The following is a 24,272-nucleotide window of genomic DNA, read 5'->3' on the forward strand; positions in this document are numbered from 1 at the left end:
AGTGTCTGATAGAAGTAGGCAGAAGCGGCTGCAGTGTGCGTTTGAAGGCTTTATTCAAGACATATGGTGAAACACAAGCAACAACAAGGCATCCAAATAGAGGCAAAAGCATTACGGTCACAGTCAAAAAATGAACCACAGCATATCCTAATGGAGACGGAGGCTGTGACTCACAATATCAGGAGAAACACTGTTCATGCAAAGCTGGGTAGGTCTCTATTCACTTCTATAATCGTTATTACAAAGCAAACGGACTACGCGAGTATAAAGTTGTGTTTATTAGCAGCGTGTGCTAGCGTATCAACTATTAGGGTAGAGAACCGAAATCATAACATAAAACTGTCTAACTAGTATAACTTCACAGTACGGTTAAAAGCTAAATGTATCTTAGAGCAAAAGTGTTTTGTTGATCTTGAGGGGTTTCGCTGACTGAGGACGTCCACACAGTTTAATCCAAAGACGACACTTGTCAGGAATTGACTTCGGTTTTGGGAAGGGAAAAAAACGGACACCCTCCTCCAACCTCTCTGGGAAACGCGTATCTGTGTTACAAATGCCCCAGGCACAACGTTTAACCATATTTTTGATAAAACTACGACGATAATAGCCTGCCGAGACCAAAAATATGAGACGCCCGTGTTAAAGTCAATGGAGCGCTGTGAAAAAGTGTCGGACCGCTGTGGGAGCTCGAAATCAAAATTTGGATGTATTCTAATGATTATTACTGGTAGCTCAACGCGGACAAAGTTTTACAATATGCAACATTTTCCGATACCATCATGTAATATTAACTTTGACATCACAAATCAGAAAATTGCAAAAATCCTCAAAAAGTAGACTAAACCGTTACTTCAGCAGTTAATACACACACTTTAGCACAATCAGTTGAACACAAACCATGTCAAATAGTGACCAAAATGTCAGCTATTAATGTCTGCAGATGTTGCGGCAGCTACCACTTCCCTGACGGTTGTAAACGTGGACGTGTTGGGATTTGGAAAGTCGTGGCGGTCAACCAAATGTAATTAAAATGGCATTTTTTAAATTATTTTTCTTGATAAATGTACTATTATGCAACATTTGAGCTCATTGAGCTACCAGTAAATAATAACATATCTGAATGAAACTTGGCACTGCTACTATACATCATAAAAGGAACAGAATGAGGGCGTGAGACCTTTAACATTTAAATTTTTTTTTTAAATAAAATCCACTACATTGAGTGTACTAGTAGTAATGTAAGTGAGTCATTTATGCAGCCATCAATGTCAATGCAATTATATGTACTACATTTGTTGTGACACATGACCTCATTACATTTCATTGGCCGGTGCGTCCAGATTATTATCTTGGAAATACACAAGATTATGATTACTTTTTATTGGAAATTTGACTGTTGAAAATAACCATAAATGATAAATAAACAGGTCGTTTGTCACACAGAAAAATGTCTGGATAGGTTATCTGGGTGTATACTTTGCATTTATTAGTGCACAATATAAATAATATATGCTGCAAAATGAGCAATAGTCTGGTTCCTAGCTCAAGTATACTTTAATAAGTCTGTTTTTTTTTTACTTTCCAGATGAAAATTGACAAACCACATGATTTGAGGTATTGTTCTCGTTTGTGAGACAAACAGTGACGGTTATAGGATTGTACACAATGCAATGACAATTGTGATGCTAACACACTGCCAACACGTTATTTTACAGTGCCCTTGTTACACATGTTAAAGGGTTAGTTCACCCAAAAATGAAAATAATGTCATTAATGACTCACCCTCATGTCGTTCTAAGCCCGTAAGACCTCCGTTCATCTTCGGAACACAGTTTAAGATATTTTAGATTTAGTCCGAGAGCATTCTGTCCCTCCATTGAAACTGTATATACAGTATACTGGCCATGTCCATAAAGGTAATAAAAAGATCATCAAAGTAGTCCATGTGACATCAGTGGGTTAGTTAGAAGTTTTTGAAGCATCGAAGCATTGGTCCAAAAATAACACAAAATAAGACTTTATTCAGCATTGTATTCTCTCCCGGGTCTGTTGTCAATCCTTCACAGTTACGCTGATGGCGTAAGACGCTGATGACGTGTATTTCTGGTGCGCCCGAGCTTCAGATTCACAACAGACCCGGGAGAGAATACAATGCGGAATAAAGTCTTATTTTGTTTTATTTTTGGACCAAAAAGTATTTTCGATGCTTCAAAAACTTCTAACTAACCCACTGATGTCACATGGACTACTTTGATGATCTTTTTATTACCTTTATGGACATGGCCAGTATACTGTATATACAGTTTCAATAGAGGGACACAATGCTCTCGGACTAAATCTAAAATATCTTAAACTGTGTTCCGAAGATGAACGGAGGTCTTACGGGCTTAGAACGACATGAGGGTGAGTCATTAATGACATTATTTTCATTTTTGGGTGAACTAACCCTTTAAGTGTACTTCCCACAGTAATAATTATGCACAATTACAACTAACCTGAAACCAAACCCTAACCCGAGAGTAAGTACATGTAAATTAATATTAAAGCCCGTTCACACCAAGAACGATAATAAAGAGATCCATAATGATAATTATATTAGTGTCCACACCAGCAGACACAATCGTTCAACCGCGCTGCAAGTTTGCCGTCCGTCACTTTCAATGCTGGAGCTCTTTAAAGCAGAATTGAGTCTGGTTGGCTGTCAATGTTATTATAGTTCATCAAAAAACGTCAATTATATTGTTTCTCTGTGCCGTGATATTATCGTGTGCTCAGGACTTATTTGTGTAATTACACAGTAACAAAGAAACCCCTATAATAAAGTATAACCAACACCACTAATGATTTGGCTAATCTAGAAGTAAATATAGATGCTCAGGAGGTACACAGAATGATGACAGTTTCTGTGGAGAGACACTACACAGTCGAAAGGGAATCAATAAGCTGAAGTTTGACACGATTCAAGGACTTTCTGTAATGGCTTGAAGAGAGCTCTGCAGGGAGACAGAACTGGCTATTGAACACGGCAATTTAACATAAATCGATCCTTTCTCCTCTGACTGGATAAACGACAACATTCAAAAAGTGAACATGCATCACACTGTTATCATGGTGCTCACGTTGGAAATGCAATTTTGAGTCCAGCTTTTGTGAGTCGTTCCCCGTGCAGTTCCCCTCTGGTTCACATCAGTTCCTGCCCTTACTCGACTTTAAATACATGTCCAAACCGTTCCTACTGTTCTTTAGCAAGAGAGTGGAAGGTGAATTACGCTTTCAAGCGCTTCACTGAACAACAACAACAACAATTAGTGATAATACACATACAATATTTATACTGTACAGCTTTTGTACAATAGCTCTGTACAAAGAACTGAACAAAATGTAATTTATTCATTACAAATCATTACAAATTCATGGTTGCATATATTTAAATATCCTGATTTTCCTGTATTCAAATATCTACAGACGTTTTGTGAGATTTGACATCAGGGATATTCTGGAATATTAATGATGTCAAATCTCACAAAACTAGATATTTGAATACAGGAAAATTAGGATAATGATAAATATATGCAACCATGAATGAGATTTAAGAGCTGTGGCAAAGGGCATGAATTATGATGTGCGCCTGCCGTTTTATTTGTGTGACTTCAGAAGACATGAGCTGTATGGATTGATTTATCATGAAGGAAGTCAAACAACATTTTAGGGGGTAAACAACGAGATGGCTAAAATAATTAAATACCAATTTAAATGTTATAAGCCATTTAAAACTGACTTTTATGATGGTAACAAATATTGAACCCCATAGACAGACCACATATTGTTATGTAATGGTTTATGATGGTAATGCCAAGCTCAAAATTGAATAAAGTGTATGACATAAATCTGAAATCAATGTAATCGAGACGAAACGCTTTAGAGCAGTGAATCTTCCGAGAGCCTGGGCAAAAGGGTTACTTGTGTCTTCATGAATGTCTGTCCACTTTCAGCTTAGTTTCAATATTTTGTTGCAGTCCTTTACTTAACTATTTCACAAACGCATCCAAGCCACTTGTCTCAAAATGCAGAATTTACCACTAGCAGCCATGTAAAGGCACTGCATGCGCACACAGGACATGTAAAGGGGCCCGTGAGGGTATTTATAGCCAGACTTTACATACTCTCGTCACTAGAATGGGTGGACCATCAAAAACATGTGACAGCACACAGTGTAACTCATGGGTTCCCAACCTATTCCTAATCAAACACACCTGATTCAACTCATCTGCTCATTAGAGACTCGGAAACCTGAGATGGATGGGTCAGATAAGGGAGACATCCAACTGTTGATGTGCCTCCAGGAACAGGGTTGGGAAACCAACACAGCCACATGTTTGTTACATAAATCAGCTGATCTGTTTCTTAACATATGAAATAAATGAAGGAACACAGAACACATTCCACGATAATAGTGCTCTCCAAAAATATCTACTAAAATATCACAAATAAACTAGTGCTGGTTTATTGGATCAGGAAAGTCTGTCATATTGATAAAGGTTTTAAAGGCCACTTTTTAAAAAAAATGAACCATTCCACGAAAAATAATAATAATATATATAAATATCATATAAAGAAAAATAAAAACACACAAAAACTCACATTTAACTGATGTACCTCAGCACATGGAACAGTTCTAACAATATAAACTGCTAGTCCTACCTTACAGAGAGACTTCAGTGGTGGTCCTTATGTCCGATGCAAGTTTATGGGAAAATCTGAAGTCTGTGAGCCATCAGCCTTGAATGAGCGATTTAGCTTTGAATGGAAGGAAAATAGGAGAGAATGTGGTGACAGGAGGAGGTTGAGAAGTCATCGTGCGGGAGCTGACGCTTACACTGCAGCAGCCGAACACATACTGAGAGACACAAATCACAGCGGTGGCGATCTGAGACGCTACTATGAAAGATTCAGTCTCTCCCTTTTACTGTCTCCCTCACTCTCCTCAGCTCACCCCCACCCTCTTCTGTTTCTATCCATTCCTTTCTCCTCCTCCTCTTCTTGTAACTAATCCTGCTCTTTGTGTGACTCTGTGATTGTCACATGTGAACCCGTCTAATGCCTCGCATTCGCATTCTCTCGGTGTGTCAGTAAGGCTTGCATGGCTAATCATTTTTAATACTTGACTAGTCGCACCGAAAAGTATTTGACTAGTTGGTGGGTCAGTGTTTGCTCATTTCTAAATTAATCACAATATGCCGTGCAGCTTTAGTGGGCTTTGCCATTTCTGTCAAGTCAAGAGTGTGTGAGTGGAGAGAGCATCCACACTGAGATGATGTAGCTTAGAAAATTAAAGTCTGCATCTTTCCATTATCTAAGCCCTCGCTTAGTTTCTATCAGCCTCTGGGCGGCACTTGATTATTTCTGGCTGGTTTGTAATAATTTTGGCTCCAAACTCCAAATGAACTCACATCCTTTCAGAAGTCTCTGTGTTTTCTCTGTTTTCATACATTTCTGTTTACAAATTTGGTGTAAAAAGAGTGAAATTGCTAACAAATTTCACAATTAAATACAAAGAAACTGCAAGTAATGCATTAAATGTAGAAAGTATAAAGACAGTCAGTTCACTGGGAAAAGTTTGTATTTTTTTATTACATTTTTATTTAGCTTGTAGAGAGTGGAAGCAAAAGTGTGAGAGAGAAGTGCACGGAATCAGAAAGAACCACAGACTCTTCAAGGCCACTGGGAAACAGTTTGAGGATAGATTAATATTTTCCTCCAGCTGTTACCATGAATAAATAAAGTGCAACTATGGCCACGTTCACATTGTCAGTCCAAATCCAGTTATTTGTTTAATGTCCACACTGTGTAGCACAACTGTTCAGAGGCGATTTGTGCGTTGATTTCTTTAGCAATGACATTGCTTTGATCGGCATACGCTAGGGGTTCCAGAGGAGGATGTGGAGGCAGAGAGATGTGACTGAGTAAGGGTTGACCAAAGGGAACCCCTAGGCGGAGATGATGGTGGGAGGATTGGGAGGATTACACGGGCAAGGCATTTTCCCGGAAGGCTAAGGAGTGAGATGCTTCGGTAGTTGTTGCAGTCCTGCCTGTCACCCTTATTTGTATAAAGAGTAACGATGTTGGCATTCTTGAGTTCGCTAGGGATGCATTTGTTCTGCCAACAGCATCGAAACAAGCCTGACCAGCACTGCCCCGCCGCACTTCAGCAGCTCCACTGGAATTCCATCGCTGCCCGGTGACTTGTTATTCTTCAGAGCTGCAATCGCGCGCTCGATTTCCGGTGTTGAGATCTCCGCATCCAGCTCGTTGAGGACAGGTAGTTGTGATAAAGCAGCAGAAACAGCGTTCAAGTTGGCGTCCACATGAGTGCCATACAGCATGATGTAATGCTCCAGCCATCTACCAAGCTGGCCTGGGAGGTCGTTGACGACGGCGCCATCAGTGGCTTGCAAAGATGCTGTTTTTTTTCGCTGTAGGACCCAGTGCCTCATTGATGCCGCTGTAAATGCAGCGTATGTCCCCAGTACTTGCACACCGTTCTAGCTTCTCACTGAGGTCCTGCCAGTACTGCTCGTAGGCCTGGCGTGTAAGACGCTTGACGTCATTCCTGACCTTACAATATTGAGCGATAGTGGAGTCGTTTTTGTCTTGGAGAGCACTGAGACGGGCAGAACGGTTGTCAGCTAGGGCCGGGAGCAGAATAGCAGAGCTTGCAAGGAACCAATCCGGCTGTTTCCTTCTACAAAGGCCGAAGACCTCAGATGCAGCCTCCGTCATGGAACCTCTTAGCTCAGCCAGAGCCCATCTACGGAGAGCCTGGCCAATCTCTATTAAGTCCTATTGTACCGAATTGTGGTTGTAGTTCCACCAGAGTTCTACTGGGGGCGATCGCCCGAGTGCAAAATGAATGGGAGTCTATGGAGCTAGACGGCTAAATGTGTCGTCTAGATTGCCCGATTGCCGTTGAGAAATCTCAGATTTGATTGTAGGTTTTGCAAGTTCAACATGGGTTATAGGTCGAAAGTTGAATGAACGAGTACTTATGTCCTTTCGATTTCTTACAGGTTGAGTTGTTGTTGCCCATAACACGCTAGCATTCTGCTATTGAACGCTGATTGGCCAGTGAAGGACTGATTACGACCAGAGATACCGCTTGATGGCATCGCATCATCCGAAGCGGGACCAGAATGTCTTCTAGCAAAAACTCTTCTAGCACGTGTGTTTACCTGTGTCTGAATTGTTGTGTGTTTACCTGTGTCCGCTGTGTTGTGTGTTTACCTGTGTCCGCTGTGTTGTGTGTTTACCTGTGTCCGCTGTGTTGTGTGTTTACCTGTGACCGCTGTGTTGTGTGTTTACCTGTGTCCGCTGTGTTGTGTGTTTACCTGTGTCCGCTGTGTTGTGTGTTTACCTGTGTCCGCTGTGTTGTGTGTTTACCTGTGTCCGCTGTGTTGTGTGTTTACCTGTGACCGCTGTGTTGTGTGTTTACCTGTGTCAGCTGTGTTGTGTGTTTACCTGTGTCAGCAGTGTTGTGTGTTTACCTGTGTCAGCTGTGTTGTGTGTTTACCTGTGTCAGCTGTGTTGTGTGTTTACCTGTGTCCGCTGTGTTGTGTGTTTACCTGTGTCCACTGTGTTGTGTGTTTACATGTGTCCGCTGTGTTGTGTATTTACCTGTGTCCGCTGTGTTGTGTGTTTTCCTGTGTCCACTGTGTTGTGTGTTTACCTGTGTCAGCTGTGTTGTGTGTTTACCTGTGTCAGCTGTGTTATGTGTTTACCTGTGTCAGCTGTGTTGTGTGTTTACCTGTGTCAGCTGTGTTGTGTGTTTACCTGTGACCGCTGTGTTGTGTGTTTACCTGTGTCCGCTGTGTTGTGTGTTTACCTGTGTCCGCTGTGTTGTGTGTTTACCTGTGTCCGCTGTGTTGTGTGTTTACCTGTGTCCGCTGTGTTGTGTGTTTGCCTGTGTCCGCTGTGTTGTGTGTTTACCTGTGACCGCTGTGTTGTGTGTTTACCTGTGTCAGCTGTGTTGTGTGTTTACCTGTGTCAGCAGTGTTGTGTGTTTACCTGTGTCAGCTGTGTTGTGTGTTTACCTGTGTCAGCTGTGTTGTGTGTTTACCTGTGTCCGCTGTGTTGTGTGTTTACCTGTGTCCACTGTGTTGTGTGTTTACATGTGTCCGCTGTGTTGTGTATTTACCTGTGTCCGCTGTGTTGTGTGTTTTCCTGTGTCCACTGTGTTGTGTGTTTACCTGTGTCAGCTGTGTTGTGTGTTTACCTGTGTCCGCTGTGTTGTGTGTTTACCTGTGTCAGCTGTGTTGTCTGTTTACCTGTGTCCACTGTGTTGTGTGTTTACCTGTGTCAGCTGTGTTGTGTGTTTACCTGTGTCCGCTGTGTTGTGTGTTTACCTGTGTCCGCTGTGTTGTGTGTTTACCTGTGCCCGCTGTGTTGTGTGTTTACCTGTGACCGCTGTGTTGTGTGTTTACCTGTGTCAGCTGTGTTGTGTGTTTACCTGTGTCAGCAGTGTTGTGTGTTTACCTGTGTCAGCTGTGTTGTGTGTTTACCTGTGTCAGCTGTGTTGTGTGTTTACCTGTGTCAGCTGTGTTGTGTGTTTACCTGTGTCCGCTGTGTTGTGTGTTTACCTGTGTCCACTGTGTTGTGTGTTTACCTGTGTCCGCTGTGTTGTGTGTTTACCTGTGTCAGCTGTGTTGTGTGTTTACCTGAGCCCGCTGTGTTGTGTGTTTACCTGTGTCCGCTGTGTGTTGTGTTTACCTGTGTCCGCAGTGTTGTGCGTTTACCTGTGTCCGCTGTGTTGTGTGTTTTCCTGTGTCCACTGTGTTGTGTGTTTACCTGTGTCAGCTGTGTTGTGTGTTTACCTGTGTCCGCTGTGTTGTGTGTTTACCTGTGTCAGCTGTGTTGTGTGTTTACCTGTGTCCACTGTGTTGTGTGTTTACCTGTGTCAGCTGTGTTGTGTGTTTACCTGTGTCAGCTGTGTTGTGTGTTTACCTGTGTCCGCTGTGTTGTGTGTTTACCTGGGTCCGCTGTGTTGTGTGTTCACCTGTGTCCGCTGTGTTGTGTGTTTACCTGTGACCGCTGTGTTGTGTGTTTACCTCTTTCAGCTGTGTTGTGTGTTTACCTGTGTCAGCTGTGTTGTCTGTTTACCTGTGTACACTGTGTTGTGTGTTTACCTGTGTACGCTGTGTTATGTGTTTACCTGTGTCCGCTGTGTTGTGTGTTTACCTGTGTCAGCTGTGTTGTGCGTTTACCTGTGTCTGCTGTGTTGTGCGTTTACCTGTGTCCGCTGTGTTGTGTGTTTACCTGTGTACGCTGTGTTATGTGTTTACCTGTGTCCGCTGTGTTGTGTGTTTACCTGTGTACGCTGTGTTATGTGTTTACCTGTGTCAGCTGTGTTGTGTGTTTACCTGTGTCCGCTGTGTTGTGTGTTTACCTGTGTCCGCTGTGTTGTGCGTTTACCTGTGTCGGCTGTGTTGTGTGTTTACCTGTGTCGGCTGTGTTGTGTGTTCACCTGTGTCCGCTGTGTTGTGTGTTTACCTGTGTCAGCTGTGTTGTGTGTTTACCTGTGTCCACTGTGTTGTGTGTTTACCTGTGTCCGCTGTGTTGTGTGTTTACCTGTGTCAGCTGTGTTGTCTGTGACTGAAGGATTGCCGTAAAGCAGTATCTCTGCTCGTACCATGTGTATGACATCATTGACATTTTAAAAGACTTTTTAAAGCAAATAAGTGACTCTAAAAAATCTAAAACCCAGCAATGTGTAATTTCTTTTTCTTTCCTTTTCGAAAACAACATTCAAATTACTATACAAAAAAATGATATCCTGAGAAAAGTGGATTATGAGGGGTATAGCTCCATAGACCTCCATTCATTCTGCACTCGTCCTGTGAGCGCCCTCATGTGGAGCCAGAGTGGAACTGCAACCAGTTCAGAAGCCGAAAGTTTACTGAGAGTGGCAGTTCTCCCCTTACTAGACATTCTCTGACTCAGCCCAGGTGTTTTCAGGAGTGCCGTCAACTCTGAAGTGAAGGCCCTCCATACGCGCACGGAAAACAGATAACTTTGGATAAAACTGTTCTAATGTCAAAGCAAACAGCTATATATATATATATATATATATATATATATATATATATATATATATATATATATATAAATTAACTAAATAACTTTACAACGATAATGAACCATAATTGAACTTACCTAAGCTGGACTATGACACTATTTTCTTCCAGAAACAATTGTTTGCATTGTTTTCCTGTTATCACTGTAAAGCTGCTTTGAAACAAATATGTATTGTAAAAAGCGCTATATTAATAAAGGTGACTTGACTTGACTAGAAAAATGTCCCTTAAGAAACTAAATAATGCTGTCATGTAACAAATCTGATTCACAGGTAAAATTAAATAAAATGTAAAGCCTGTACAAATACTAGACATCGTGCAATAATGGGATTTAACAAACATACATTTAATTTAACCATTATAATGAACGTTTTTATCAACATATCAGCCAATCGCTGGATTGCTGAACATGTTTTTGAGTTTCAACATACCTGCCTTTTCCAATGAACACATGAAAGTGCAGTAATCTCAGTAAACTACAGATATTTTAATCAAATCCGCAAATGCTTTTGAAGAACCGAATCAGCCAGAGATCAGTTATCACGATTAGAAGAGATGGCATCTGTCAAATCATCTCAGATGTATTAAGCGAGGTACGAAGAACGAACCCCTGAGGATGAGGCAAGACTGAGTGTGACATTCAGAAATGTCATATGTTTTTGTTTGCACTGTTGAAACAAAGCAGTCAAGACCAGGGCCGACACTCTTAACTGATAACACAGTAATCTGTTGTCACGTGTCACACACAAGCTGGCACCCTGTATCATAAGATGATTTTCACTGTAATAAGAGGTTAGAATAAAAGCTAGAGTGTTGAAGTGAGACAAACTGGATAGCAGGACTGAAGAAAAAAACAACACTGATTACATAAATGTTGCCTTCCTGAGCTGATAGGAAAACTGTGTATGTCCCAATTCCCCACAACAATTAATGGTTACATCAAGCAGACTTGATCTACAGAGACCAGGAATGGAGAGAAAAAGAGAGTGACAGAATGCAATTACTGAATAAGATAAAAGTATGCCACTCCATGCATACAGTACATACTGCTGATTTCTGCCTCCCCCATTCACATCCACAGCGCACATTCACATTTTGCACAGAGCACATGATTAATGAATGTGAAATGTTCAAAAAGACACGGGCAACAACAGAATCAAAGTATTGCCAGTAGACTATATCTCCACGAGGAAGTATGCAGTTGATGTCTTATGTCATAGAGCTCTAGGCTCCCTGCTGAAGTTCGCCCCGATAAGTTGAATTTTCAAAGACAATATTTTATCATAGCACTCTATGGGAGACATTTTAGAAGGATGTTCCATCATTAATGAATAACTGCACATGAGCTAATGAGTAATGCAATATTAACATTATAGTAAGTACTATTGACTAACAAGAAACATTTATAAGATTACTATAGTAAGCAATGGCACTGTTGAATGCAATAGTTCACTATTAACTAACTATACTATTTTACTATTTTAATATATCCAGTAGAAATATTAATATACAGTTTTATAATTAATACAAATACAAGTTACATTTTATTTGAAGGTGTCCTGGTTACAGTGTAATTATACATTTGAGTACTGAGTAAATGACTTAATGTACTTACAATATAATTAGGGTTTGGTTTAGGGTTAGTTGCTTGTAATTATGCACAATGTAGTGATTACCATAGTAAGTACATATCAAATTTGTAACTGGGACAAAATTAATGTGAATATCACTGGTGTTGCCTTTGGTGGTGTTGGACGTTTTACCCAAACCCTCAGAAAGAAATACTAGTTATTTGGAACAGTATTCAGTATATAAGTGAAAAGCATGATAACTCCCAAGTAATGACGGAAGTCATTGTAAGCATTTGAAGTTTTGTAATGTTTTGGATAGTGATTTCTTCTGACATATGGACACATTTAAACCGTTGCTAGTGGGTTACTGTGATCTTAACTTTAGAATATTGTTCCAAATGGCTGGTAATTTCTTTAAAAGAATGTAGCATTTGAGTCATTTACAAGTGGGTTATTATGATGACTACAAAACCTAATCCTAAAGGATAGCGTCTTCTAACCATCCAAAAGAAAATGGCGGCAGTAGACTTGTTTACCTCTTATTTTACTCACCTGTGTCTAGTTTTAGTTCATCATTATCTTGTGCATTTATTGTTCTTAGTTTCTTCAGTTCTTGTTCAGTTATTGTCTTGGTTAAAACAATGTCAGGTTTCATCTCCAAAATTTGTAGTATCTTCTGTATCTACTGCTTTCTGAATGTTATATTCTGCAATTCTGGTGTTATTAATAGTGCATAAATTACACATAGCAGCTTTATTGATTATTCTGGGTAGCTTTCTGACAAGCTTCATTGGCTTCAAAGAAACTAAGGCTGGTCCTGAGGCTGGGAGTGTGGATGGAATGAAGAATATTAACTGTAAGACCTCAGATTTCAGGATCAATCCATAAGACTTTAATGAAGAGAATGCAAGTCTATGAATGTAATTATGGGATTTTTTACAGGTTCACAAGTCCAGATTTGAACCATCTGTTTCTTAAAAGGTGCGAGCAGAGTTTCATGCCGAAATTTTAATACTTAGGGTTATGAGTTTGTTAGTGGAAAAGCTCCAGATGTTTGAAGTCATGGCAATCATGAGAGAAACACAGGCTGGAATATTGCTTGTGTTGATTTACAATCCCTCTTTTCCCAGCAATTTCCCGTTCCCGCTTTAATGTCTTTCTCATAAAATAAAATAAACTGACCCCCACATTTTTATTGAATACACTGAGTAATGATTCACAGTGCTGGGTGGAGAAAGTAAGTGAAATCTTGAACTTGTAGATCCTCCTTTAGCAACATCTCTACCAAACATCTTCTGTAGTTGCTTATAAGACTTTTGACCAATTTTAGACCATTGCTTCCCTTAAATCTCTACCAGTTTATCAATATTTCGAGTGATCTTGCAGCTCTCTTTAGTTTATGCTACAGCACCTGAAGGGATTTAAGGTCAATTTCCATATTCTTAAATGACACTCCATCCAACAAGCCAGCCAGTGATGGATAGAAGATGGAGGCGTTTTTGTGATGCAATACAGCCTTCTAAATCTCAAATCCTTATATAAATGCACAACCGGCTTAGGGGGGCTTGTTTTTATTTTCCTGTCAGGAAGCTTATTTTAACAAGAGCTTTTGTGCCATCCACTGGTGCTTCCGCATGCATCTCTGGAGCCTCTCGAAGCTGGCATCTTTCAATCAGCTCGGTCTCAATACAGGAGAGGGTCATTTACTTTCCTGTCCTTCAATTTTTCAAGGGTTATTCAGGCTCTTATAATTCCCTCTCATGGCTGTCATGTGTATTTGCCTTTGACTATAACAGCTGCTTCGACTTTAAAGATTGAGAGAAAAGCATTAGCCAACACCGTCTGTAATGCCCTCAGAATACTTAAGAATAAATACCTCATCGAATGAAATAAAAATAAACAAATTCATCAAATTCCTCACTGTTTTATAGGATCAAACAGAATTATCTTCATTCCATTCAGATTCTCCAAGGCTCTGATACAAAATCATGTCCTCATTTAGTCAGTAGCAGTGCAAGAATGTAGTGCCTTGTACCACTTTTTACAAGGTGATTTAAAGTATACATTTGTATGTGTACATTTATATACACAGCAAAAATAACATTGTCTGCATCTAATGCCTTCTTCAGTCTGCGCTGAAATTACCTGAATCTTTGCCAGGGCAAGTTGACGCAAAACTGGTGATGAAAAATAATATGAGTTTGGAGGAAAAACTATTGATCTTGCTCTTGTTTATTGATAAGTGAAAAAGCTGTTGAGAAGATAAAAAGAAAGGACCGTGCTCTGATGCTGAAATAAAGCACACACATTAGCATAGCTAATGAAAACATTGCCCTTAAAATTATGGGTTTGTACACACTTGTAGTTTGGTTTGCTTGATCCGTAAAAAAAAAAAAAAGTCATGGTCTGCTTAGCATTCACATTGGCATTTTAACACCGAACCTAAAGATACGGAATATAAAGGCATAGGGATACCATGTATTGACAACCTGATCGTCGTCTTTTTTTAGCATATTTCATGACCGAACATCCAAAACAATGCTGTGTTCTGGGCTAAATGTGCTTGTTGTATGTGCGCAGCTACATATGAGGATATTTGGACCAGCTGAGAACTCGTGAAGAGCTTATATAATGTGTAAAGGACTCAAAACAGCGTCAGGAATCCCTCTGTCATACACACACTTGAAGATCTGCTGCGAGGAGACGCGGTTCTGTACTAAACAGTGATGGGTACCATCACGACTATGATGAGAAAAACAGGTATGCTGGAGCATTCTGCCCTTTTAGGGTCGTATCTTGTGACATCATGTCCTGTTTTTGGTTTGTTTACATGTCTTTGGTCCATCATGCGTTCATATTACATACGAACTGCATCAGAGTTTGTTTGGAAGCAGATCGAGTCTCATCTTTACAATCACACTCTTCAATCAGACAGTGCTCGTGGATGAGTCATGTTCTCCAGTGGTGTAGTCTAGTTTTTTGTAGTGAGTATACTGTGATTTTTTTTCCCTCCCAGCCTCATACGCACCCATCCCAGAGCGACACCGACACCCATGGCACCACCACACTCACTAATGCATAAAGTATGCATCTACATGTAATTGAGAACATTATTGAAAACTGCTTATCACCATTTCATTTTATTATAAACAACAAAAGACAAGTCAGCTGATAAAACCTGTGCTCCAGGTACCATATTCATACAGGATCATCATTCTTAAAGGTATAGTTCACCCAAAAATGAAAATTGTGTTATAATTTCCTCACCCTCAAGTTGTTCCAAAACTATGAGTTTCTTTCTTCTGTTTAACACAAAAGAAGATATTTAGAAAAATTTAGGTAATCAGACAGTTTGCAGCACACATTGACTTCCACAGTAGAAAAAAATATAGACTATGAAAGTCAATGGGTGCTGCCAACTGTCTGATTACCTAAATATCCTCTTTTGTGTTAAATAGAAGAAACTCATACAGTTTTGGAACAACTTGAGGGTAGGGAAATTATAACACAATTAAATTTTTTGGGTGAACTATACCTTTAAAGAGCTACATTTAGCCTTAAATGTTATATGAATATGGTACCTGGAGCACAGGTTTTATCAACTGTCAATTTTCAATGAACATTTAAGAGTGAACAAAGATTTGTTCTGTTCTATCACCAACACTCTTTCATTGCAGAATATTATAAACTGGTAGTTTACAAAGCTTTCCAAATACATTTGTACTCGGGCATCTGAGGAGTGCATTGCCTCCTTGCTTGTGTGGCAGAGCGATGGCTTCTTAACCACGATGTAACATACTTCCTTGGCTCAAAAAGTCTTACAGGGGGCCCATTGATGCTGATCATCATCAAATTACTAACATTTGCCAACAACAGTGTAGATATTTTGTCTGTGCATACATTGTTCATGACACTAAAGCCCCTTTCACACTCGGCAGTGCTGCAAGGGAAGGTCTGCATGCATCGCATGAGTGGTTTTAGGCTTTCAGGCTCACTGTCTGGGTGCTCAAGGAAATCTCTCATACCATTAACTGCTTGCTCTTCACAAAGATTGAACCGCCTACACAGTCGTTTCACTTGTGCCTCGCCATGCCGTATGCCAGGTGTTGATGGCCAGTTGTCTGTATCCAGAACGCTGAGATCATGAAGCATTTCACCTTCAAATGAGAGGCGTTTCTCCATGTTGTTGATAAGACTTTGTAGGAACTGCTTTCCATTGATTGGAGTGAGCTTTGAATTGGACTCTAGGGGAACTGATCCAAAATGTCCCAAAGCCTGTGCTGTCAGTGCCTCCTCTGATTTCTCTCCTGGGGTGTCTTTGAATGATGCCAGTACTCTGATGGTGCGCTTCAGAAGCTGGTCTGCTCTCAATAGTGTGATTGAATGGGCCTGGAGTTGCTGAGACAGGTTTGCAAGTTCAGACAGTGCATCGTACATTAGTCCAAGGTCACACAGGAATTCCTTGCTTTGCATACGACGTGCCAGGCCTCTGTAAGTTTGTCTCTCTTTGCTGTTTCTTGTTTGGTCTCCCGCAGCATTTTCAAAGTGTCTATTGAGTGCTTCATACGACCTCCACACAGCCTTTACAGAACGGAAACTGCTGGCCACCCATCGCGTACTCAAAACTCTGCTAATTTTCAGGACTTGTGAACCCACTTCTTGTGCTGCTTCCAGAAGCTCCCGGGAATTTTTATTGGACTGACTGTAGAGATTGTGGATCTTCTCCATGAATGCTTTAAAGTGGTTGACTGCCTGAACCTCATCCACAGCATCAGATACAGCCAGTTCCAAACGGTGGTTCATGCAGTGCCATGTGAAGAGGTTAGGGTATCTTGCAGTCAGCCTAGTTGCCACACCAGAGTTCTTGCCTAACATGACACTGGCCCCGTCAGAAACAAATGAGACCCAGTTCTTTTGAAGCCACGCTTCACTGAAGCCTGCAGTGTCCAAACAGTTAAGTAGAGCTTCTTCTATATCCTCTGCCTTTTGGCTCTCCAGCTCCACCAGTTCCAGGAACACAAATTCAGGACTAGCTCCATCTACTGAGGCTTTCACGTTGACAATCATGGCAGATTTGTGGCTGAGAGATGTAGCCTCGTCAATGAGAACAGACAACTTGCTTGAAAAAGACACAATACTGTGAACTATTTTATTCTGCATCTCTGTTGCTATGTGTTCCACAATTTTTGTGGAACTGTACCTTGAGTGCAGACTAGTGCCCATTTTGACACCATTTATTTCCTGAAGCTCAATGAGACTTTCATGGTCAGTGAAAGGTCGGTTCATCTTCGCAAGATAGTATGCTGTTCTGAATACAGCATCTGTCTCAGCCAACACAGTCTCTGACACAGTTCTCACCAAATTTCCAAGTAAATCCTGTCCACCCTTTTCAGTGAGTTCCTGGGCTATTTCGTGTGCCCTGGATGTCTCATGTCGTCGTATCTTGTTCCTCAAAGAGGCCAGAGATGTTGTTCTGTTTGCGTTTAAGGACTGGATCTTAAAATGCACCCACTCCTCAGATATGGACACTCTTTTTTCTGTGAGGATGCCTGTTGATTTTGTTGTGCTGCAAACAGCACAACCTGCAAGTAAACAAAACCATGACTAATTAGCATCATCATAGAAGTTTTGTATCTATATTAACAATAACATATGCTGAACAGGGCCAACATATACTCAAAAGTATTTAATTAACTGTTTACAATCTTCACACCATGGCTAACAAATGCATGAAAAGCAGGTGAAAGGAGAACAATTTTCCACTCTTTTCAATAGCTAATAACTATAACTATTGATAACTAATATCACCTTCACCATTGTAATTTATTGGTGTAAATGTTTTAAATTAGACATGTGCCAGTATCTGTAATACAATATATCACGATAATGAACATGCACTATATTGTTATCGTGGGCACTTCAAAATATTGTGAATAATTATTGCAAATTATTTTTATTTTTAGAATGCATTTTAAGAATACATTTCCCCCCATTAACATTTAAAATGCACAGCACCACCGTATTCTAAGTCATTTAATTACTTGCAAAGGCAACATAAGTGTTGACCAACACCAAAAAAGTTATACTTGAATGTGTGAGGTTATTGATGTACAAAACATTAAAGTCTCTGTTTCATTGTAGGGCTGCGCTCATGTTTGTGCTTCAAGCTTACAAGCTGATATAGTCACATTACATCTCTGCAGATGTGGGTTACTGATGAAAATGTGGCCAAGATGTCCGTACAGTGTGTATGGCTAAAATAGTCGTTAGGATATGGATGATTAAGCAAGCACAGTCCCAGGAGGTTTCATCATGCCGTATAAAAGCATAAAGGTAGGGTAGGCAGTTTTGGTCTAAAAAACCTTTCCCCAAATTTGTCTGTCTTTATATACCAATACATAATTAAAATGTAAGTACTCTGGAAAAGAGAGTATAAAAATCGAGTGTCTGTAGTCCTCTCAGGGCTGCAATAAACACAGCTACTTATTTCCATTCACTCCCACCCCCTCCATTCTGGGCTCCTTCCAAAGCCACGCCCCCAAAACATATGAACTTGCGATGTCGACAGCTCACAGAGACAGCTATTTATGAATATAAACAACTAACATGGCTGTTAGTACTCACTATCAAGTTAGCATATCGATACTGGTAAAGTTTAAAATATATTGAGTTTGATTCGGTAACAAGCAAGTAACATAAGGCAAAGCTAAAAACAGGTTGCATTGATACACGTTTTCCCATTGCCATCAGTTACACTGTGATCAAGGTACATTTTGTGTAAGATTCATAACATATAAGGTGTTTTGCATGTAAGAGCTTCCACGATGAAAGCACTGTTGGCTCTGTTGAGGACTCTTCCCCTCCTCGAGTCAAACGGGTGCCCGCATGTGGGCAGCTCCTGTAGCAGCAGGGGTGGTTGCCATGGTAGCGAGGGAGAGTGACAGTCGCCCAGCCAATCATTTAATTCGTTCCGAATGGAAATAAGCAGAGCCGTTAAATATGAGAGTTGCGACACTCTGTGATCTCGCCGCCACGCGGTCACGTGATTCGTGTAGCTCTCAATAGTTCCAAACAAATCCGCGTTGCCAATGATTTTTAAGCGGGGCAGACAGCAGCAGCTATATGTACAGCAATTATCGGTAAATATTGACGCATAATGGACATTGATTATTACGTTGACACTTAAATTGCTTACATATAATAGCATTTTTTTTCTGGGGGGTAGCAGAAACACAGCATTAATACGTTTTTGTGTATAATTTTGGTAGGCACCCAGGTGAAAAGGAAATATATTTAAAGTGTGCTTATTTTGATATACTTAATGTATTTTAAGTGTATTGTATTAATTATGTATTAAATGTGTTATTTTGGAACAACTTCAAGTATACTAAATGTACTTTTATATGTATTTAAGTTCAATTGTAATGTAATAGTAATATATTTTAATATACTTAATTGTGTTAAAATGGAACTATTTTAAGTACATTTAGTGTAATTTAATAGCACTTCTTTAAATTGTATTTTTAATACATTTTAAATGTACTTTCGAAATACAACTTAAATATATTTTTAACATCATATTAATGTGTTCCCAGTATATTTTAAATATAATATCAGGTTATTAATAATGTATTATAAGACCCACTATTAGTATATTAAAAATATATTTTTGAACAAAACCATTCAGTATGAAAAAAATATATTTTAATGTATTAAAAATACAGTTAAAAATTATAATTCAGTTAAACACAGTAAAAACAATATTTGTATAAAACACACACAAACACTCTTTGAAAGATAGTAAACTTTAATGCACTACATTAGTACAGCAACATATGAAAATTAAACAAAATACATTAACATAAAATGCATTGATCTGCAGAAGTATTAAACAGAACAAAAAAAAAAAGAACTTAAAGGAATAAGTTCAACAAAGTCAAACAAAGTGAAATACAATAGCGGCAAACAGTCCTTCATCCTTCAAGCGAATTGAAATGATTGGTCTTGGAGTTTGCCTCATTGTTGCATTTTCTTCTGATCAGTGCTCGCACCTCAGACACTGTCGTGGTCGGAAACTGTTTGATCACAGTATCTATGAAAAGGGAAAAATATTATTATTATTTTTTAAAATATTAATGCAAAATTAACATCTGTTAAAAAAGTCACTGTTCCCTTTCGAAAGGGAACTTGCACTGCGTATCTAGGCGCCCCTTTTATACTTCTGGGTCACACTAATAGTGTCATAGGTTGTCGCCAAATTCGTTTGCCGTGATTTTATAGCTTTTTAGACACCGGTTCACATGGAGGGCATTCCCCAAAGTCTCATTCCCTGCTCTCAGGGAACAGTCGTAACCACAATTTTTTTATATGGCATGTAATGCTTAGTTCATATTTTAACAGAAGACATTCAATATAAAATGTTAATATAATGCAAAAAAGGAGTTAATAAAATATCTACATCAAATAGAACAAACATTAAGTCTTGCTGAACAACAGTGAGGTCTACATGTATACATGACACTGTATCACAGCAAAAAAAAACAAAAAACAGACAAGTATAATAATTATAATGTATAACAAATGCTAATCTTTATTTTTAGCATTATTATTTGTTTTTAGTCAGCCCCCTTTGACTTCGAGAGCAAAAAAAAGTGATGTACAGAAACACATACGTCATGACCGAATCACCATTCAATAGTCCGGATTCAAAAATCTCTATAACAGAGGTGATATGAGATTAAACCATACTTACTACTAGAGATGCACCGATTACAATTTTATAGGCCGATTCCGATTTTTCACTGAGTTTGACCTGCCGATACCGATTTTAGCCGATTCCGATAAAATTTTCTTCTAAAATTATCATTTTTATCAAGCTCATATATTTAAGTTCAGTAATTTCACTTAAATGACAAATAGGTAATTTTCATTGCCATTTAAGATAAATTACTGAACTTAAATATTCAAGCTTGATAAAAATGATCATTCTAGAAGAAAATTTCAGATGGCACTTAGAGGCTTAAATTGCATCTGAACTCTTCATTTATTATTTATTTTTTTTTAAATTAAATTAAACACCATATACTTTTACCCAAACTGAATAATTAAAACAAGTTTAAATGGGTACATTTTCTACAAATATTTTTGTGTTCATTTTCTAGCCTACTCCAGTTCTTGTTAAACACACTAGACATGCACATTCTGTGCATTTTGGGCATTTTTTTTTGTGAAATCATATTTATTTTGTCCATCAAAAGCGTGTTTTCACTTTAACGCACTCCTGCTCCGCGTATTTTTTCGGGCGTGAATGTCAATCAATGAGAGCATTCACACACAAAAAATAAAACCCGCTGCTCACGCTTGCGGTGTGAAACGGCCGTAATTCACGAGGTTTCCTACATGTGCGGTCCGTGTGCATGTCTGATTGCTGATGTTGTGCGATGTTAATCATATGGCGCCCGAGGTCATGGCCGATCACGTGAAAATCTGCCAATTCCGGTCACCAGCCGATCAATCGGATCATCTCTACTTACTACTCTCTTCTTCGCTTGTCTCTGCACTCAGTTTTTCTTCTATAGCAGCTAGTCTGAAAAACAACAAATAAAAAAAAGAGAGATTTATAAATATATATATACATACATACAAATATATAAGGCAGGCAAATTATGAAGAATGATTTGTTTTGTTTTTAAGAATGACAGTATGCTGAGTACAATGTACTTGGTGGGTAATATAATCAAAACCCTTCACAGACTCAGCAGTTTCAGACGTATGCTCTCTTATAAGCATCCCTTTTAACAATTTAATCTTTGTACTTATTTGTAATTAGAAATATATATTAGAAAGTAATCAAAAAGGCAATAAGGTTGTCAAGCTTGAACAAATATAAACACCAATCAACACACACTACCATAATTGGCTGGTCAGCTCAAGACAAAGGTAACTATATTCATAACATGTTTTTTCAAACTTTTTAAAGATAATTTACATCATAACAATGAAGCCAAATTCTTCAGGAAATCAGAAATAAATACACAGCTTCAGCAAATAAAAATTATATTAATATAATGATGTACATATTATAATAACTAATTAATTTTTTTGAAGATGCATTGGACAATGTTTTATAGTTGTTTTAAGACAGATAAATGTCTCCACATAGATTTTAAACAGATTCATCAAAGACTTTAGACTTTGACAGTGCAGAAGTTGCTAGAGTTCAGTGTCAGCATCATGTTACAGCGGTTAACGTCAGTATCCCACGTCGCCACGTGCAAGTCATATTAGCAAATGCATAGCAGACCTTTCCACCTAGGAAAACATCTAAACAGTGAGCTATTTATTTATGCAAACAGCAACTAAAACTTACCAGTAACTTTTGAGGCAGTATCTTCATCTCTTCGAGTCTGCTTCGACTTTGACTTGAAAATCTTGGCTCTGATTGGGCAAATTGAATGTAGCTGAACTGAAAAAGATGTGATGTTACACTTTGTGCCAAAAATACGAAATGGTGTCATGATCACTCACCCTTTAGTAGTTCCAAACCATTTAAGACTTTCGTTAATCTTCGATAGAAAAACTGTCATGATTCATATCCCTCCGATGAACGATTCACCAGATCTGTTCACGTTTCAAAAAGTGAATCGCAAAAAACATCACCCAATCCATATTAATCGCGTGGTTTCCTCCAAGTCCTCTAAAGAAACACGATCGCTATAAATATTTTAACAGTTTAAATTTAAAAGTCTAAATCTAATCACATTCAAGGACCGCATGCAGCAACTGAAGTGAGATGTGAATGCATTATCATAAGAACCAATCACAGCCGTTCAACGCCTCTGGAACCAATCAGGACTAGTCACGTGTGTTATGCGCATTGTTCAAATTTAAACAAGAACAACACCTTTTTGGAAATTAACATTTCTTTGGAAAATGTATCTATGATGCATTTAAAAAAATATGATGCTGAAATTATTGTGGAAATTTCAGTAGTACAAAATATCATGTAATAGACAACAGCCTTAAGTAGCCTTTTACAACAAACAAGTAAAAGTGAAAAAATAATAATTTTAAGCTTATTGCAATGCTAATAATAGTTGACAAATGTTTCTAATACATTATAAGTTGGTATATTGTAAATGTATTTTTTTTTATATATTAAAATGATAAAAACATAAATAATTAAACTATATTGCAGTAGGCCTAAGTGTTTCTAAAGTACATACATTTTAAACACTAAAAGCTTAATCATTTTGCTGTTCTTACACAAAGTACACATAAAATGTAGGCTACTTTAAGTAAGAGCAACATATGCATGTTTTCTTTAAATACACTAAAACTTCACTAAAAGTATGGTTGCATTTAGCATATTTCTTAAAAGTGTAACTAAGCATATATTTATTACCAAATACTTCTAGTACACTTTTAAGAAATATATTTAAAGTATGCTTGTAATTAGCATATTTATTAAAAGTATAATTAAATATATATTTATTACCAATGTACTACTAGTATACTGTTTATAAATATATTTAAAGTATGCTTGTAATTAGCATATTTATTAAAAGTATACTTAAATATATATTTATTACCAATGTACTACTAGTATACTGTTTATAAATATATTTAAAGTATGCTTGTAATTAGCATATTTATTAAAAGTATACTTAAATATATATTTATTACCAATGTACTACTAGTATACTGTTTATAAATATATTTAAAGTATGCTTGTGATTAGCATATTTATTAAAAGTATACTTAAATATATATTTATTACCAATGTACTATTAATATACTGTTTATAAATATATTTAAAGTATGCTTGTAATTAGCATATTTATTAAAAGTATAATTAAATATATATTTATTACCAATGTACTACTAGTATACTGTTTAGAAATATATTTAAAGTATGTTTTTAATTAGCATATTTATTAAAAGTATACTTAAATATATATTTATTACCAATGTACTATTAGTATACTGTTTAGAAATGTATTTAAAGTATGCTTTTAATTAGCATATTTATTAAAAGTATACTTAAATATATATTTATTACCAATGTACTACTAGTATATTTTTTATAAATATATTAAAATGCAATTCAATGTATTTTAAATGCACTTTAAATAAGCATGTTGGAAATACAAATGTATTATAAACATACTATTTGTATTTCAAATATATTTTTAATACATTTAATACTACGTCTTTTTCACCTGGGCAATGGGGTGCTCCCATACACACACACAATATATATATATATATATATATATATATATATATATATATATATATATATATATATAATATTATATACACACACACACACATAATGATACATATATTATACACATACATAATGATAATTTAAAATAACTATTTTCTATTTTAATATTTTCAAATGTCATTTATTCCTGTGATCAAAGCTGTATTTTCAGCATCATTACTCCAGTCTTCAGTGTCACATGATCCTTCAGAAATCAGTGTAATATGATGATTTGATGCTCAAGAAACATTTATTATTATTATCAATGTTGAAAACAGTTGTGTAATTTTTTTTTCAGAATTC

General features: G+C 37.8%; 1 protein-coding gene and 1 long non-coding RNA gene across 2 annotated transcripts in view; both read right to left on the reverse strand.

Annotated features, from left to right (window-relative positions):
• Positions 1 to 4,920, reverse strand: part of opn7b (opsin 7, group member b) — a 121,158-nt gene extending 116,238 nt beyond the window's left edge. The window contains exon 1 of the mRNA XM_079588245.1: positions 4,702 to 4,920. The gene's annotated coding sequence lies outside the window, so the exon portion shown is untranslated. The remainder of the gene's footprint in view (positions 1 to 4,701) is intronic.
• A 14,723-nt stretch (positions 4,921 to 19,643) lies between these two features.
• On the reverse strand, positions 19,644 to 22,480 carry LOC306986302. Its single transcript, XR_013794950.1, has 3 exons — positions 22,068 to 22,480; positions 21,232 to 21,284; positions 19,644 to 19,790 (listed from the first exon to the last, which is right to left on the reverse strand). It is a non-coding gene; the product is annotated as an uncharacterized lncRNA (long non-coding RNA).
• Positions 22,481 to 24,272: the final 1,792 nt, after the last annotated feature.

The sequence above is a fragment of the Phoxinus phoxinus genome, assembly GCF_949152265.1.
Source record: "Phoxinus phoxinus genome assembly, chromosome: 18".
Lineage (NCBI taxonomy): Eukaryota > Metazoa > Chordata > Actinopteri > Cypriniformes > Leuciscidae > Phoxinus > Phoxinus phoxinus.